This window comes from Geotrypetes seraphini, chromosome 6 (assembly GCF_902459505.1).
Source record: "Geotrypetes seraphini chromosome 6, aGeoSer1.1, whole genome shotgun sequence".
Taxonomy (NCBI): domain Eukaryota; kingdom Metazoa; phylum Chordata; class Amphibia; order Gymnophiona; family Dermophiidae; genus Geotrypetes; species Geotrypetes seraphini.
In genome coordinates, this window is record NC_047089.1 from 189,373,428 (window position 1) to 189,388,377 (window position 14,950).

Below are 14,950 nucleotides of genomic sequence, written 5' to 3' on the forward strand. Positions count from 1 at the left end.
ACATTTCAGACACCTTTTACTAGACCAAGCCAGTCATGGAACTGTAGCTCTGCTTTTCTTAGGTAAATGAGAATAACAAGCATCAGAGTACCAGGTGACCTGTCTGAAGAAAGGACCAGTGTGCTCTTGGCTGCTCCTGGACAGGGTCATCTTTGGATAGTCTCAGTTTGCCCAGTAAAAGTTGTTCCAGCCTGGATGGAAGCCAGTTTCCTTCAGGACCAGTATGAGTCCAAGAATTTTGCATCCCCTTCCCCTTCTTGAAAAGACTTTGAGTGTGTCTGAGTCCTTTTTCAGGCTCTGCATGAAGATGATGAGTAATATGAGGTCCTTTACAATCATATATTTACTGCATCCATTCTTTCATGATTATGTCAAGTGTGGTGAAGCTCCTGAATTTTTCTCTGTACACTTTGGAGAGAATAGTGCCCAATCCTTCTCATGCCATTCTTGGTATCATTCTTTCCTATGAATGTGTAGGTACTTCTGCTCCCTTTTTTTTTAATACAACTTATAAGGACTCGGGCTAAACTTGTTTATTATAAAGTAGCATAAAAGGAGCAGATTCCCAAAGGGGTGTGGCCATTTAAATTTGTATGCATACATTTTTCTCTGTCAATAATTCACTGCTCCGTGCACTAAGATCAACCCAAGGTCAGCAGGATGAAATAAACCACCTTATATGGCCATATGGCTAGTACACCATCAATTCAGCCTTTTTAGGGTCCTGGTTTGGAACAGATACGCCTCTGAGGTTTTATATCCACACTGGAACGTACATGAAATGCACATCAGGACCTAGTCCCAGAGGAAAGGAACGCCTGCAGAAGTGGTGAGTACCCCTGCAGGAGTTGCTGATTTTAGCAAACTCTGGTTCAGGCTGTGCCTGAGAGTACCACAGAGGACAATACAGTAGCAAGGAGTCTGAGAATCATGCCATGCTCTGGGGGCACTTAGTTACTCTCTGCCTAAGGCTGATTTGGGTCTGAAACAGATGAAAACTTGTTTTTGGATGCTGCTTTTATCCCCAAGGCATTGTGCAACACACAAGGAAGCACAGCTGCAATTTCTGGGAATTCGGGGAGCCAGACATCAGGACCGTAGCATGCCCCTTATCTCTGTGATCTGTTCCTCTCCTGCTTCAGGAGAGCTAAGGATCTCTAGTGGCAGTGTCATTTTCCTTTCTTTGCATGACGTGTTTGAATGGTATTAATATTCAGCTGCTGATTTTGGGGCTGCACAAGAAGTAGAAATCCAGTGCTATATTTGGAAGGCACTTAGTAACAAGAAAAACTCAGATGCTAGCAGTGAGCTAAGTGCTAGGACAATTTTCTGAGTTTTGTGTTATTGGAAGGAAGGCTCCTCGCCTCCAGGGCTAACTAAAACATAGGATTGCTCTTTCGAGTGCAAGGGGCACAAGATTTCCATTTTTGGAAGCAGCAGTGATGCAGGCAGTGATTGTGTTTGTCGTGTTTGTACTGGTATGAGGTGTACAGCTCACTAAACACTGTGGTGCAGACATATCTTGGCATCAGGAAAGATAAAGCAAGCAGCAGCATTAGAGAATGTCATTGCTATTCTAAATAAAAACATTTACTCTGGAAGTCAGAACACCAGGCCTGGTGCTGCTATCAGTTCTGAAAATTTTTTGTCTTTATATTTTATTGGAGAAGGAGGATCATATTTTTATCCTGCTTTACTCCCCTATAGATTCTGATTACATTACATTACATTAGAGATTTCTATTTCGCCATTACCATGTGGTTCAAGGCAGACTACAAAAGAGTTATAAATGGTGGGTTACAATTGAAGATCATTGGTGATTTCTAGAGAAGTTAAGGAGTAGAACAGGTGGTATCTGTAAGGCAGGAAGAAGGTGGGAGGAAGGAAGGTATTTGTGATGTTAAGACTGTTTCAGGGATTTCTTGAAGAGTATAGTTTTTATTTATTTCTTTTCTGAAGTGGTTATCAGTAGATTGGAGATTTGGTTATCTAGTTTTGCTGCTTGAGTGGCTAGGAGGCCATCGTACAGTTTTTTCCATTTGACTTCTTTGATTGGAGGGTGTGTGAAGGGGGGGGGGGTGTTACTGGACATACAACAAGCATTTGTGGCAATCATCCATGTCTTGTACAACCTATATTATCTGGAATCAGGCAAACACAGGGACTGTCACAAAATTGTAAGCTCATTTTAGAACTGGATAGTCTGTAATGAATGGGTTTTTGAAAATGATCTCCTTTGATTTAAATGTACCTTAGACTCATCCCTTTCTCCTGGAGAATACCCTTAGAGCAGGGGTGTCCAATCTCAGCCCTTGCCAGGTCTGGTTTTCAAGATTTTCAAAATGAATATGCATAAGATTTATTTGCATACAATTGAACCAGTGCATGCAAATAGATCTCATGCAAATTCATTGGGAAAATCCTGGAAATCTGAATGGATTGTGGCCCTTGAGGACTGACGTTGGACAACCCTGCTTTAGAGTCAGGAAAAGCTAGTCCATGTCCTTAGAGAAGACATTGGCAAATCAGGTCTCCTTGGTTCATCAATCTGCCCATTTTTACCTGCCTGTCCCAGGCCTTTTCTTCCTCCGTTGTGTCTCTGGCATTCATGATTTCATTCTCCCACTTATTTGGCTCCTATATCCTGCTGTGCTGGAAGTCTTTTGCAGATGTCTACATCTCTTTAGCAGAACCTCCCTCTTTCTATATGAAGACCTCCTTGTCTGGAATTGTTGATGTCCTGATGGTAGACTTTATAGTATAGCATACAATGTTACAAACAGACCCTGAATTGATAGGTTTTCTCTGGTCCTTTGTATGTGGAAGAAATGTAGACAAAAACCAGGGCCATGGTGAAGGTTAGTGTTGAGTATAATATAATACAATATAATTTTTATTTATATACCACCAATGCCTTCATGAAGTTCACAGCGGTTTACATAAATAATTATGAAGATACAAATTATTAAATAGTGTAACGATATTTAGGAATTATTAATAAAAATTATTAATAAATTCTTGAAATAGATAGATCTTGTCTTTTTTGAAAATCTTAAAATTAGATTACTGGGTAATATTAGTAAATTTTTCCAAAGTTTTGCTGCTTGATAAGCCCATATGGAGTTAAAAAATCTACTATATCTTATATTCATAATGACTGGATACCAAAAAGTATCACTATTTCTCAGATTCAAAGGTGGATTATTGGAAAAATTAAAGAGTTGAGGCATATAATCCAGAGTTTCTCCAAAATGTATTTTAAATTGTAAACAATATAATTTATAAAGCATTTGCCCTTCTATAGGTAGCCAGTGCAATTCACATAGGTAAGGTGTAATCTTATCACTTTTCCTCAATCTGAAGATTAATCTAATGGCTATATTCTGTAGACTTTGGAGGGTTTTAAAAAAATCTTTATTCATTTTAAAACCAGCACAAAGTGCAACATATTATCAATCAATTAACACAATAGACAGGCACTCAATTCCTTCAAATGATACAATAAATACATAACCCCCTCCCCCTCCCCACCCACCCTTTCTAAAAGTGTAACAACACTTAATATAATGCAAATGATCAAGATAAACAACCTTGCAATCAAATAATAAATTAATTAATTACATACAAGAGTTTGGAGGTTTTTTAATTATAAATTTTGGGCAATCTAATAAGGTGACATTGCAATAGTCCAATTGAGACAAAATTAAACATTGTACTAATAGGTGGAATTGATTGATAATTATCTAAATACTTTCTAATCCTTCTGAGTTTCCAGAAAAGGCCAAAATACTTTTTTTTATTAACAGGTTGACCTGAGGTATTAGTGAAAGACTGTGATCAAAATGAACTCCTAATATTCTTATTACATTAGCCAGTGGAAAATCAATCTTATTTATGGTTAAAACTTTAGTATCGTAATTCATGTTAGGACGGTTTAACAAGCATAATTTCATTCTATCCTTATTAAGTTACAGAAGGATTCTCATCGAATTTAAACAGATTAGGTAGTGTGATTGCTCTGCTAGTGCACTTGAATTAATGCCATACCAAGGGCTGTGTGAATAGTACGACCACACCAGGTGAAAATATGGAGAGGTGCAAAAATTAGTTCCTGCCCATCATGTCCTCTTGCTGACGGTGGCAAAGTGGACAGGACAAGAAGGTGCCAATGGGCAAACAACCTAGGGTGCAAAAATAGTTTCATACGGTCCTGATAAATGCACAGAAATAAAAGCAGATATTTAAGGATAGGGACTTGTATACCACCTTTTTGTAGTTTTACAACCACACTCAAAGTGGTTTTACATACATGTACTTCAAGCATTTCCCCTATCTGTCCCAGTGGGATCACAGACTATCTAATGTACCTGGGGCAGTGGAGGATTAAGTGACTTACCTAGGGTCACAAGGAGCAGTGCAGGGTTTGAACCCACAACCTTAGGGTGCTGAGGTTGTAGCTTTAACCACTGCGCCACATATGTCCCATAATTAAGTATACAAATGTAAAATTATATTTTGTATTGGACTAACAATACATTTCTTAGCTAGCTTTTAGAAACTAAAGCTGAGGAAGGCAGCGTGCAGTAGAAAAGTATCACCTTTTTATTTTTTATTTTTTTACTTTATTTCTCTGCTTATTCAGAAGGCCACTATTTTTAGCAGCAAGAACTGTAATTTGTGTTTCCCTAGTGATTTTCCTCATGATTTGTTTTACAATTGTCCATGCAAACAGTTCTAACCTGAGTGGATGGTTCATGATGGCTCATCTCACACAGAAATTGCAAAAGACATAATGAAAGCAACAGTGGAGTGAAATCAAGTTAGCAGAGGGAGATTATGGGCAGGTCCTGGTTTTTGCTTACTGTATATGCTGTCTCAAAACACCCACACTCACATACACGCCCTTGCATATTGTGGTATTTGAAATGTTGATTACACATAGAAGGAATATGACTAAAAACTCACAATGCACCAAAATGGAAATTGCAAACACTAGGGGGATGATGGAATAAACTATCCTGTAATAAATAATCTTACTTCTGAGGTAAAAAGAGTTTTAGTGTAAAAAAATCAACAGTAAAACCAATGTGCTAAAGGATAATCCAGTGCCCATACAAACTGCATGCAAAATGTCCAAATCTGAAATTGCTCTTGATATTTAAAAAATCATGTCATAATGTAACAGTTTTTTACTTCTTTGTAACACTGAATCTATACTGAATCTCAGAGCTCTAAGACAGATTCTAGGATACCTGAACTGATGTGCGACACTTCACCTTAGATAACTAATCAGCAACGTGCCTGGTGGCCTAATTGTGCCCAGAAACAACCCCCACCCACCCCCGCTTCCTCTCCTCCATGAAAAAAAAATCCCTGGTGGCCCAAGTAGGTCCAGAAGCCCTTCTCCACTAAAAAAAAAAGTTCTTGGTAAATGAATCTAAAGTAATCCTTAGTGGTCCAAGTGGGCCCTGAAGGCCCCCCAAGAAATTTCTGGTGGTCCAAGTAGGCCCCAAACACTTCCTTTTCCTAACATTCCTTTAGCCACATTGAGTTAGAAGGCAGGAGTGATACCCACTTACTTTTGCCTCATCCTAGTGGTATGTTCTGGTGTACTGCTGCCAAATAAGGGAAGCTCCCTCTCATTTGCTAAGCTGATGTCCCACTAGGGGTCAAGCACAACCATTTTTACATGATGACATCATACAAGGAGAATACTGCTGGATGCCTCCCTGGGCGCAGGTAAGTATTATTGTCCATGGGGGTGTCAGTTTCAAGAGCTTTCTGATCAAGCACCTCCTATGCCTTATGCCTGGGACACAGGCCCTGAACTTGATAGTCTTTCCTCCTGTCAGTGCAGGAGCCAATCCCAAATCAGTACTGAATAGTGAATGAGAATTAGCTTGCACATTGACAGGAAAGGACAAAAAATTGCTTCGCCCAGTTCAGAGGACAGCTGCACATTACCACAGTGGCGTGTGTTGGCTTTTTTGAGAGCACACATTTAAAAAATATATATTTTTATTAGAAAGATTTTGCATATATGTCAACACTACCATTCAAATACCATTTTGTTCTCAATCCCATACTAGAAACAACACCAACGACCAATATTGTCCATGCTGCCAGTACACTCTAAAACTCAGTCATTGCATAGAAGTGGTCTCAATCCCCTATCTTACATGACTGTACCTCCCATCTCATCTCCCACCCCAATTCCTCCCTGTGAGAGACCAATCAATAACATTCACTCAGATATTAAGGATTATATTCCTTGCAACCTGTGACAGTGATGACCAGAATGGTTTCAAGTTTTATTAAAATTTGATTCAATCGCTTATCATAAGTTACTAAGTGAGTGGTTCCCAAGTATGACAAGCTTCTTTCCTTGATAATAACCAAACACACTTCTACTTGTCATCAAAAACAAAATAGGTACATATGTGTAACACAAACCCTAATACGAGGCAACTCCAACAAGTACCCAAATAAAATGAGCAACCAATAAAATGAAAAATGCAAGACACCACTGAGGTGGTCTCTGACACTGGCAATGGTTGGTGCGACAGATCTTTCCTAATGCAGATAAGCCTTTTCTTTGTTAATCTTTGAAATTTCAGTGGATTTACTTGCATTGCACAAAGTGCCATTTAATTTGCATATGGGGAGGTTTTTATGCCTATGAGGTTTACCCTGCTATACCTGCCACCTGTCACTGCAGGATGGAGGTTGGAATCTGAGGCTTCCTCCTCATGTTTCATCGTATTGTATAAATAAATACATTTTATTGGTTGCTCTTTTCCTTTAGGCACTTGATATTAGGTCATAACCAAAATATATGACTTAAGGGTGGCATTTTCATGGTTATACTGTGTTCTGAATTCATGTGATGAAAGCAAAACTCTCAATCCAAGCTTCAGATATCTAGTTTAAATAATTTCATATCCATAAATGTGCCATTTTGAAGCAGAGATTCTCTCTCACCACATGATAAGGTTGGAGGAAAGACAAATAGGTGAAACATGTGGGAAACACATTTATGTTGCAGTGGAAAATGGTCCTTTGAATATTAATGTTGAGGAAAAATTCTGCTTTTTGGGACTTGAGAATAAGTTAAGAAAGAAGTGGAGGAGTGGCTTAGTGATTAGAACAACTGTCTCTACACCCTGAGGTTGTGAGTTCAATTCCCACTGCAGCTCCTTGTCACTCTGGGCAAGTAACTTAACACTTCATTGCCCCAGATACACAATGCAGGGGGGCCACTGAAAAGTTCTCAGCTCATCCAAGAAGAGAATGATGTGGAGCCATGAAACCGACAAGTTATTCCACACTTTTCTCGATACTTTTCATTTCCTATAATTGAAATGAAAAGTGTGGAATAACTTGTCGGTTTCATGGCTCCACATCATTCTCTTCTTGGTTGAGCTGAGAACATTTCAGCAGCCCCTCATAAGTACCTGTCTAAAATATGTAAATCATTTTGATTGTGTAAACCACACAGAAAAAGCAGTATTTCAAGTTCCATTATCTTTAAACTGGATATCTAAGGCTTGGTTTGAAAATTACACCTTAATTGCTTGGATTCAGAACACAGATAAGTTTTATTTTTATTATGTATCTCTATAAACATCATCCCAATTGCTCTGAATCTCTATATAATGTGCAATGATTGATAACAATGACTATTCCCCTGCTGTATGGTCACATTTGGTTCTCTGAGCACATTCACATTTAATTTTAATATAAGCACAGAGGAAATTTTTCTATATGTATATTTTGATGGCAATAAGGGGCTGATTCTATAAATGGTGTCCCAACTGTAGGTGGCAAAGGCGTCCTACTGTGGTCTAACCAGCCAATTGGGATGCATGTTATCTAAAAAAAAAAAAAAAAAAGAACCTCATAGGCAGGCTGCCTACACTGTAGGTGTCTGTCGCAGGAGCAGTGAGATGCCTAGAGATACTTAAGCTTGCCCAAGGCTGGGTGTGGGTGTGGTTTCACCTGGAAGTGGCCTTGGACAAGCATAAGCATCACTAGGTATCAGTAGGTGATAAACGCCTTAAATGTAGGTCAGCAAAATACTGGTTTACATTTCAAATAGATGCTACCGCTGATCTGATTACGGCAAGGGAATCCCCCTGCAGAGAACACTCCTTGCAAAGAACACCAGGCAGGAGCGATTCCCTCTCCCTCCTGCCCCTAAATCCTCTCCCAAAATATGCCAGGCAGGAGGGATGCCCACTCCCTCCTGCCACCACCCCTGAACCCTCCCCCTTTGAAGTTCCCCAGCAGGAGGGATGCCAACTCCTCCTGCCACCATCCCTAACCCCCCCCCCCCGAGAAGTCCACCAATAGAAGAGATGCCTACTCCCTCCTGCCATCAACCCCGGAACCACCGCCACCCCCGGAACATCTGCTATCCCCCAGAATTCCCCAACACCCCCCCTAAAGCTGAACCACCCAATATACCTTACTCTACCCCAACCTTCCCCCTCACCCACCTGTACTAGTACGAAGAAAATCCAGCTGGAGGGATACTTACACTCTCCGGCCGGCAGGCCTGCCACTCCAAAATGGCAGGCTTTCCACTTCCTCATGCATTCTGAGATGCACAGGGGAGGGGCCTAAGGCTCTGATTGACTCAGGTGCCCAAGACCCCTCCTATGGGAGAGGTCTTAGGCACCTGAGCCAACTGGAGTCTTGGGCCGCCTTCCCAGTGCATTCTGGGATGCACTAGGAATGGTCTACGACTCCGATTGGACAGGTATCCGATTAGCCGCTATGTGATTTTCAGCAGCTGCTTGGGCGGCGTCCTATACAGAATCTGCCCCTAAATGTTTATTAAAGATTTTTATCCTGGATATATATAGAGAGAATATATTTTTAGTATCATGTAATATGGGCTATATGTTAGTCCGATATAGCATGGTCAGATCTATAAGTACAGTAATTGTATTCCTAAGTATTTGATGGCATTCTCTGCCCATATCAGGGGAAAGTCTCAGGTCCACTGTGTTTTGACTTTTGTAAATTAAACTTGAAATCAGTGAGCAGACCAAAATCAGCTATTAGTTGTAATACCCTAGGGAGTAACTGCTGTGGACTAATGAGGACTAAGAGTAAATTGTCTGCAAAGGCCATATCACTGAATTGAAAAGTTTCAAGGCTCCACATCATTCTCTTCTTGGCTGGACTGAGAACTTTTCAGCGGCCCCTCGTAGATATGCCCACATGAATACCCAGGGTTAAGGGATCACTCCTCACAGTCTTCAGTAGGGGTTCCAAATACAACAGGAAGAGGAACGGAGAGAGTGGGCATCCCTGTGTTGTGCCTTTACAAATTGGGTTTTTCTAAATTTATTTAATTTTTTAATCCAAAGTTTACAAAATACAACTGCCTGATTGAACATTGGGGCACAAAAAACTTGTGTGACTTACATTGGCTCTCTACTTCCCGCTTGCATTGATTTTGAAGGTATTGACTGAAAATGGTCCAGTTGCGTTAAGGTCTGTATAAAGTCAGGGAGATGCGTAATCAATATGCTAAAATTTGAGGCAAGATCGTAGATGTGATGGTTCCCCAGTTTGGGATGAGAGAGTAATGATTGCATCATTGGAACCCACAAGAAAAGAACCTAATTACTGCCTCTGTATAATATACCTCAAGCAGGCCACAGAGTTGCGGCAATTACATGTCGCAATATTCTGGAGTAAAGCCCAGAGCACAGTCATTTGCATGCCATTAGTTTACAGCATTGTGATGAAAATGGGTTCATTATGAAACTGCATTGAAGCTCAGCATAGAGGTCTAATACTCGTACTTGGCTTATAACATCAGCCTCTAGGTTAGGCAACAGATAAAAAGTTTCCTGCAAAAATTGGGACGTGTAACTGGAGAAGAGAGTACGCGCTTCTTCTTACTTTCCAATACTAAGGCCCGGGGAGTCAGTGTGGCTTCCCAAAGTAAAACCCCGATTGACTCACCCTGTACTAGGTGACATGGCGTCGTCTTGGTCACTGGAGTGTGTTGGAGTTTGCACATAGTTGAAGAAGAGTGTGCAGATCTGTTGCGTGCCTTCTGAGTGTGGTCTTTCTTGTACCTTTGCGGCCACATCTGTTGGCAAGAAGCTAAGAAAGGAGAACAGTCATAAAAGCCACTTTAGCTCAGCATATATTAAATACACCAAATAATAGGGTTACACTACAACAAATGTGAGTGTCTAACAATGATACGGAAATGAACATTTCTTTCTGAAAGAACATTTGCTGCTGCATATTTAAACACCAATATCTAAGCACTACCTTGGAATAATGCCTCCTGGTTCCTAAATGTTCAAAACTAGAATCACAGTTTTCCCATGATACAAAACATGAAGGTCAGGTTTTCAAGATATCCCTAATAGAGAACGGGGACAAATTTTTCCCTGCGGGAAACTCATTTTCCTGTCCCATTGAGTTCTTTTCCTGTCCCTGCCCCATTCCTGCAAGCTCCGTTCTCATCTGCACAAGCCTCAAACACTTTAAAATCATAGGTGTCTGAGGCTTGTGCAGTTAAGGCAGAGCTTACAGGAATGGGACAGGGACAGTGACAAAACTCGCAGGAACAGGACGGGAAAATTGAGTTCCTGCAGGGACAGGGAAAAATTTGGCCCCGTGTCATTTTCTAATCCCTAATGAATACCTTCATTGCATGCAAATCTCTCTCATGCATATTCATTTGGAATATCCTGAAAATGTGACCTGTTGAGGGCCCTTGAAGACTAGGAGTAAAACCAAGGCATTAGGGATTCTGTAGTACTATATTCAAATTTAGGCCACACTCTGGCTCAGAAGATGGTACCTAAGGGATATATCAGATACTGGTGGGAAGGAGTGGACTACTGCTTAGAATTGCTATCTCAACAACCTGAGGTCACAGATAGGGTTGCCAGATTTCCTCTTTAAAAAAACAGGACACCTAGCCCCACCCCCATTCCATCCCTCAGCCTGCCCCATTCAGCCTCTAGCTCTACCCCAGATCTTCCCCCCAGCTGAACCTCTTGTCTCCTTCCTCAAGGTCTGGAGGGCCTCTGCGCATGCACGGACATCCATGTGATGATGTCACACGCATGCATGCACATATGGTATCATCATGTTAACATCCGCGCGTGCACAGAGGGCTCTCCAGATGCGGCCCCCAAGCTCAGGGACTTCCAAAACCCAGACAAACTGCCAGGTTTTGAAAATCCCTCTGGGCACCCGGACAGGTCATATTGCTGGGCAAGTCACCAACCCCCTCATTGCCAGGCAGATGGGGAAAATACATAGACTATCTGATTAGACTGTGAACTGTTCAGATGGCTGTCAAATAAACTTGGAAATTTCTTGGAGAATGCAGAGTACTCGGTACATTTCTCTTTCATTACCTGCATTTTTGATATGTCTTCTTTTCATAATGATGCATTACAGCAGTGGTTTTCAACCTAGTCCTCTGGAACCACCTGGCCAGTTAAATTTTCAGGATATCCCCAATGAATATGTCTGAGAGAGATTTGCATATCAACAAGGCAGTGCATGCAAATCTATCTCATGCATAATCATTGCGGATATCCTGGAAACCTGACGGCTCAGGCGGTCTCTGAGGACTTAAAATCACTGCTTTTCAGTATGCCAGTGGGAAACTTTGCCTTCAACTCATGTTTATTTCAAAAGACAGAGTACAGTTTTCTTTCTACCTGTGTGAAGAATAAATGCAGCCATTAGAAACATTTCTAGAAATACACAAATTCCTTTCCTTACTTGTTAGGAGAGGGATTCCCAAACCTATCCCACAATCTGTTGTATTTTCAGGCTACTCATATAAAAGATAAATGGCTATAAACTGGGTCTCCAATATATGCAAATCTATCTCATACATATTCCTTGTGGATATACTATAACTACTACTGCTATTTAACATTTCTATAGTGCTGATATACATACACACCACTGTACATCAACACATTTAAGAGACAGTCCCTACTCAGTAGAGCTTATGAGAATACATTTGTAACTCATATCCTGAAAACCTGAGTGGTTGTGAGTCTCCAGGACATGTATGGGAAGCAGTGGCGTACCTAGGGTATGTGGCACCGGGGCCCATCATTTTTTGACACCCCCCCCATGTAAAAAAATATTTTTTGTAATGACCATGAAACGGAATAAATGGTCAGAATAGAAACAGGCAGTGAAAATTTTCTTATATTCCAAACATAACATAACATAAATTATGTCTGAATTGTCATGACATCAGAAGTACATATGGAGTAGTTGCAGGTGATGCTTGGGACAGTTCTGATTGTGTTAGTTCGGTTTTATGTGTTTTTTGAATAGAAGGGTTTTTATTTCTTTTTGAAGGTTTTGCAGTCTGTGGTCGATGTCAATTGGTTGTAGAGTTGGGGGTCGAGTTTTGCAGCTCGAATGGCTAGGAGGTTGTCGAACAGTTTTTTTCTTTTGACGTTTTTGGTTGGAGGGTGTGTGAATGGTGCGTGAGTTCTCCTATGTCTGTTTTAAGTGGATTGAATTATTTAGCTGAAGAAATTAGTTACCCACTCATCCCACACACATTAATTCTCTTCCATTTTTGTTCCCATTATAAAAAATACTGATAAGTTCCCAGAAAAAAAATACATTAAAATAAGAAGTGAAAACAAAGGCCCCTACAGATGAGAACATAACATAAGAATAGCCTAACTGGGTCAGACCAATGGTCCATCATGCCCAGTAGCCCATTCTCATGGTAGCCAATCCAGGACACTAATACCTGGTCAAAACCCAAAGAGTAGCAACATTCCATGCTACCGATCCAGGACAAGCAGACACTTCCCCCATGTCTTAACAGATTATGGACTTTTCCTCCAGGAATTTGTCCAAATCTTTCTTAAAACCAGCTACACTATCTGCTTTTACCATAACTTCTGGCCACTTCATTTTTAAGTTTAGATCTTTCCTTTCAAACAGAGACCTTGCTAGATGTCAAATACAGCACAAGGTAACTTCACATGGACTTAGCTGTGCAGGAAATGTGAATCTCCTCATACACCCACCATATAGTGCAAAAATGTGCAAAGGTCTGTTTTTTTCTTTCGATCACTACATAGCCTAATGCCACACAAGCAGTGCTGTTACAAACATATTCTGTAGGTCAATGCTAAGGATAACAAAGTTTCCTTCCTTGGACCAGAAGGAGATACTGATAAACCACTGGAAGAGATCCCAAAACAACACCCAAAGACCCACTCAGTGTGTGAACCAGTTGAGTGGAGTGGACTAACTGGGGGGTGGAAATGGGCCCGGAGTTTGCTCAGCAGAATTTCCCAGACCACCTCTTCCTCTCGACACGCTGCCACCACCACTACTAGGAACACCTCACTGGGTAGGCCAGCTATGCTATAAACTTTATAAAACACATTATTATATTTTCTTATAAAGCACATATTTTAACTGAACTCTCTGACATCCTCAGCCTTTCCATTCACAAAAATAGAAGGAAGAAAAGTTCCCATTTCCTGCTGTCTCATGTTCCCGGCCTATACAATATTTTTTTTCTGCAGACCCTTCAAAAGTCTGACCAAATCCTCGTTTCACTTGCATTATAAAGTACTGAGGATGCCATCTCTCCCCAATCACAGGTCCTAAAGTCTAAGACAGTAGCACAAACTAATGCTGCCAGATTCAGGAAAAAAAATTTCGATTCGATTCAGCCTATTGAATTGGTTTTTCAATTCGATTTTCCTGCCCAGTTGGGTGATTTTTTTCAAAACTCCTGGTGGGTTTTATAGCTTTTTCACCCCCTTTGGCTTCTCCTAACCACACTGGCGCTGTGGTGTAAATAAAATAAAGAAACAAAAAGGACTTTTCCTCTCTCTGTTAAATCCTAGCTCACGTTTGCAGTCCAACACCAGCTCTGGCAGGATACACATTTCAAATCTGACATATTATAATCACAAAACAGAAAATAAAATTAATTTTTCTACCTTTTGTTGTCTGGTTATATTTCAAATCTTGTTGGTCCAAGGCTCTGGTTTTCTTCTGATAACTTGCTTGCCAGGGTCTCCTTCTTTCTGCATGCTAACCATCCATCTGCCAACTCTGTCCTCACTTTCCATTTCCCTTCCCTTCCCAGGAAGTCTGGTATCTTTCCTTTTTTTCATCTCCCTCCACAGATCCACCTTTTCTTAACTACCCTTTTATCCGGCATCTCTCCCTCCTTCCCCACCACCCCAGAGTCCACCATCTTTCTTTTCCTAATTACCCTCCTATCCAGTATCTCTATCCCTCCTCCACACCATCCCTTGTGTCCAATTTCTCTCCCTTTCTGTTCCTTCCCTCCCTAAATCCCATGGTCCATCATCTCTCTCCTTCCGCCCCTCCTCTGACGTCAGAGGAGGGGTGTGACCACAGCGCAGGAAGCAGCGCCCAAGCAGCTCAGGGATAGCTGACGTCGCGATCCTGCTGCGGGCTGCTTCACAGGTGGTGCAGGAAGGTCAGTGGGGCGAGCGGTCCTTTGGGGGTATGGGGACTGAACGGCAAGGCCGGGAGCACCCCCTCAGGGCTGGCACCCGGGGCGCACTGCCTCCCCCGCCCCCCCCCTTGGTACGCCACTGATGGGAAGACTTCTCCCTGGGAAAGGTCCTGGATCAAGCATGACAGGATGTTCGGTCCTTTAGTGTTTGAGAAAGGTCTGAGTTAGCGAAGGAGTTCTAACCCTGTCCTATTTCTGCAAGCTCTGCCCTAACCACACAGTTCTTGAACACTTATGATTTTAAAGTGTTCAAGCAGTGGTGTATTAAGGGGGATGCGGGGGGCTGGAGCACGCTGAACACCATGTTGGTGGGGATGCTCCACCCCACCCCGCCAAACCATGCCATGCTTGTGCCATCCTCCACCCCCTCCATCCTGAGTAACTTCTCCTGCCCGTTGCTTGCACCAGCCT

At 41.5% G+C, this 14,950-nt stretch overlaps 1 protein-coding gene across 1 annotated transcript in view; it reads left to right on the top strand.

The window, feature by feature from the left end:
* Positions 1-673: 673 nt before the first annotated feature.
* Positions 674-14,950, top strand: part of ACTG2 (actin gamma 2, smooth muscle) — a 46,876-nt gene continuing 32,599 nt past the window's right edge. The window contains exon 1 of the mRNA XM_033948445.1: positions 674-829. The gene's annotated coding sequence lies outside the window, so the exon portion shown is untranslated. The remainder of the gene's footprint in view (positions 830-14,950) is intronic.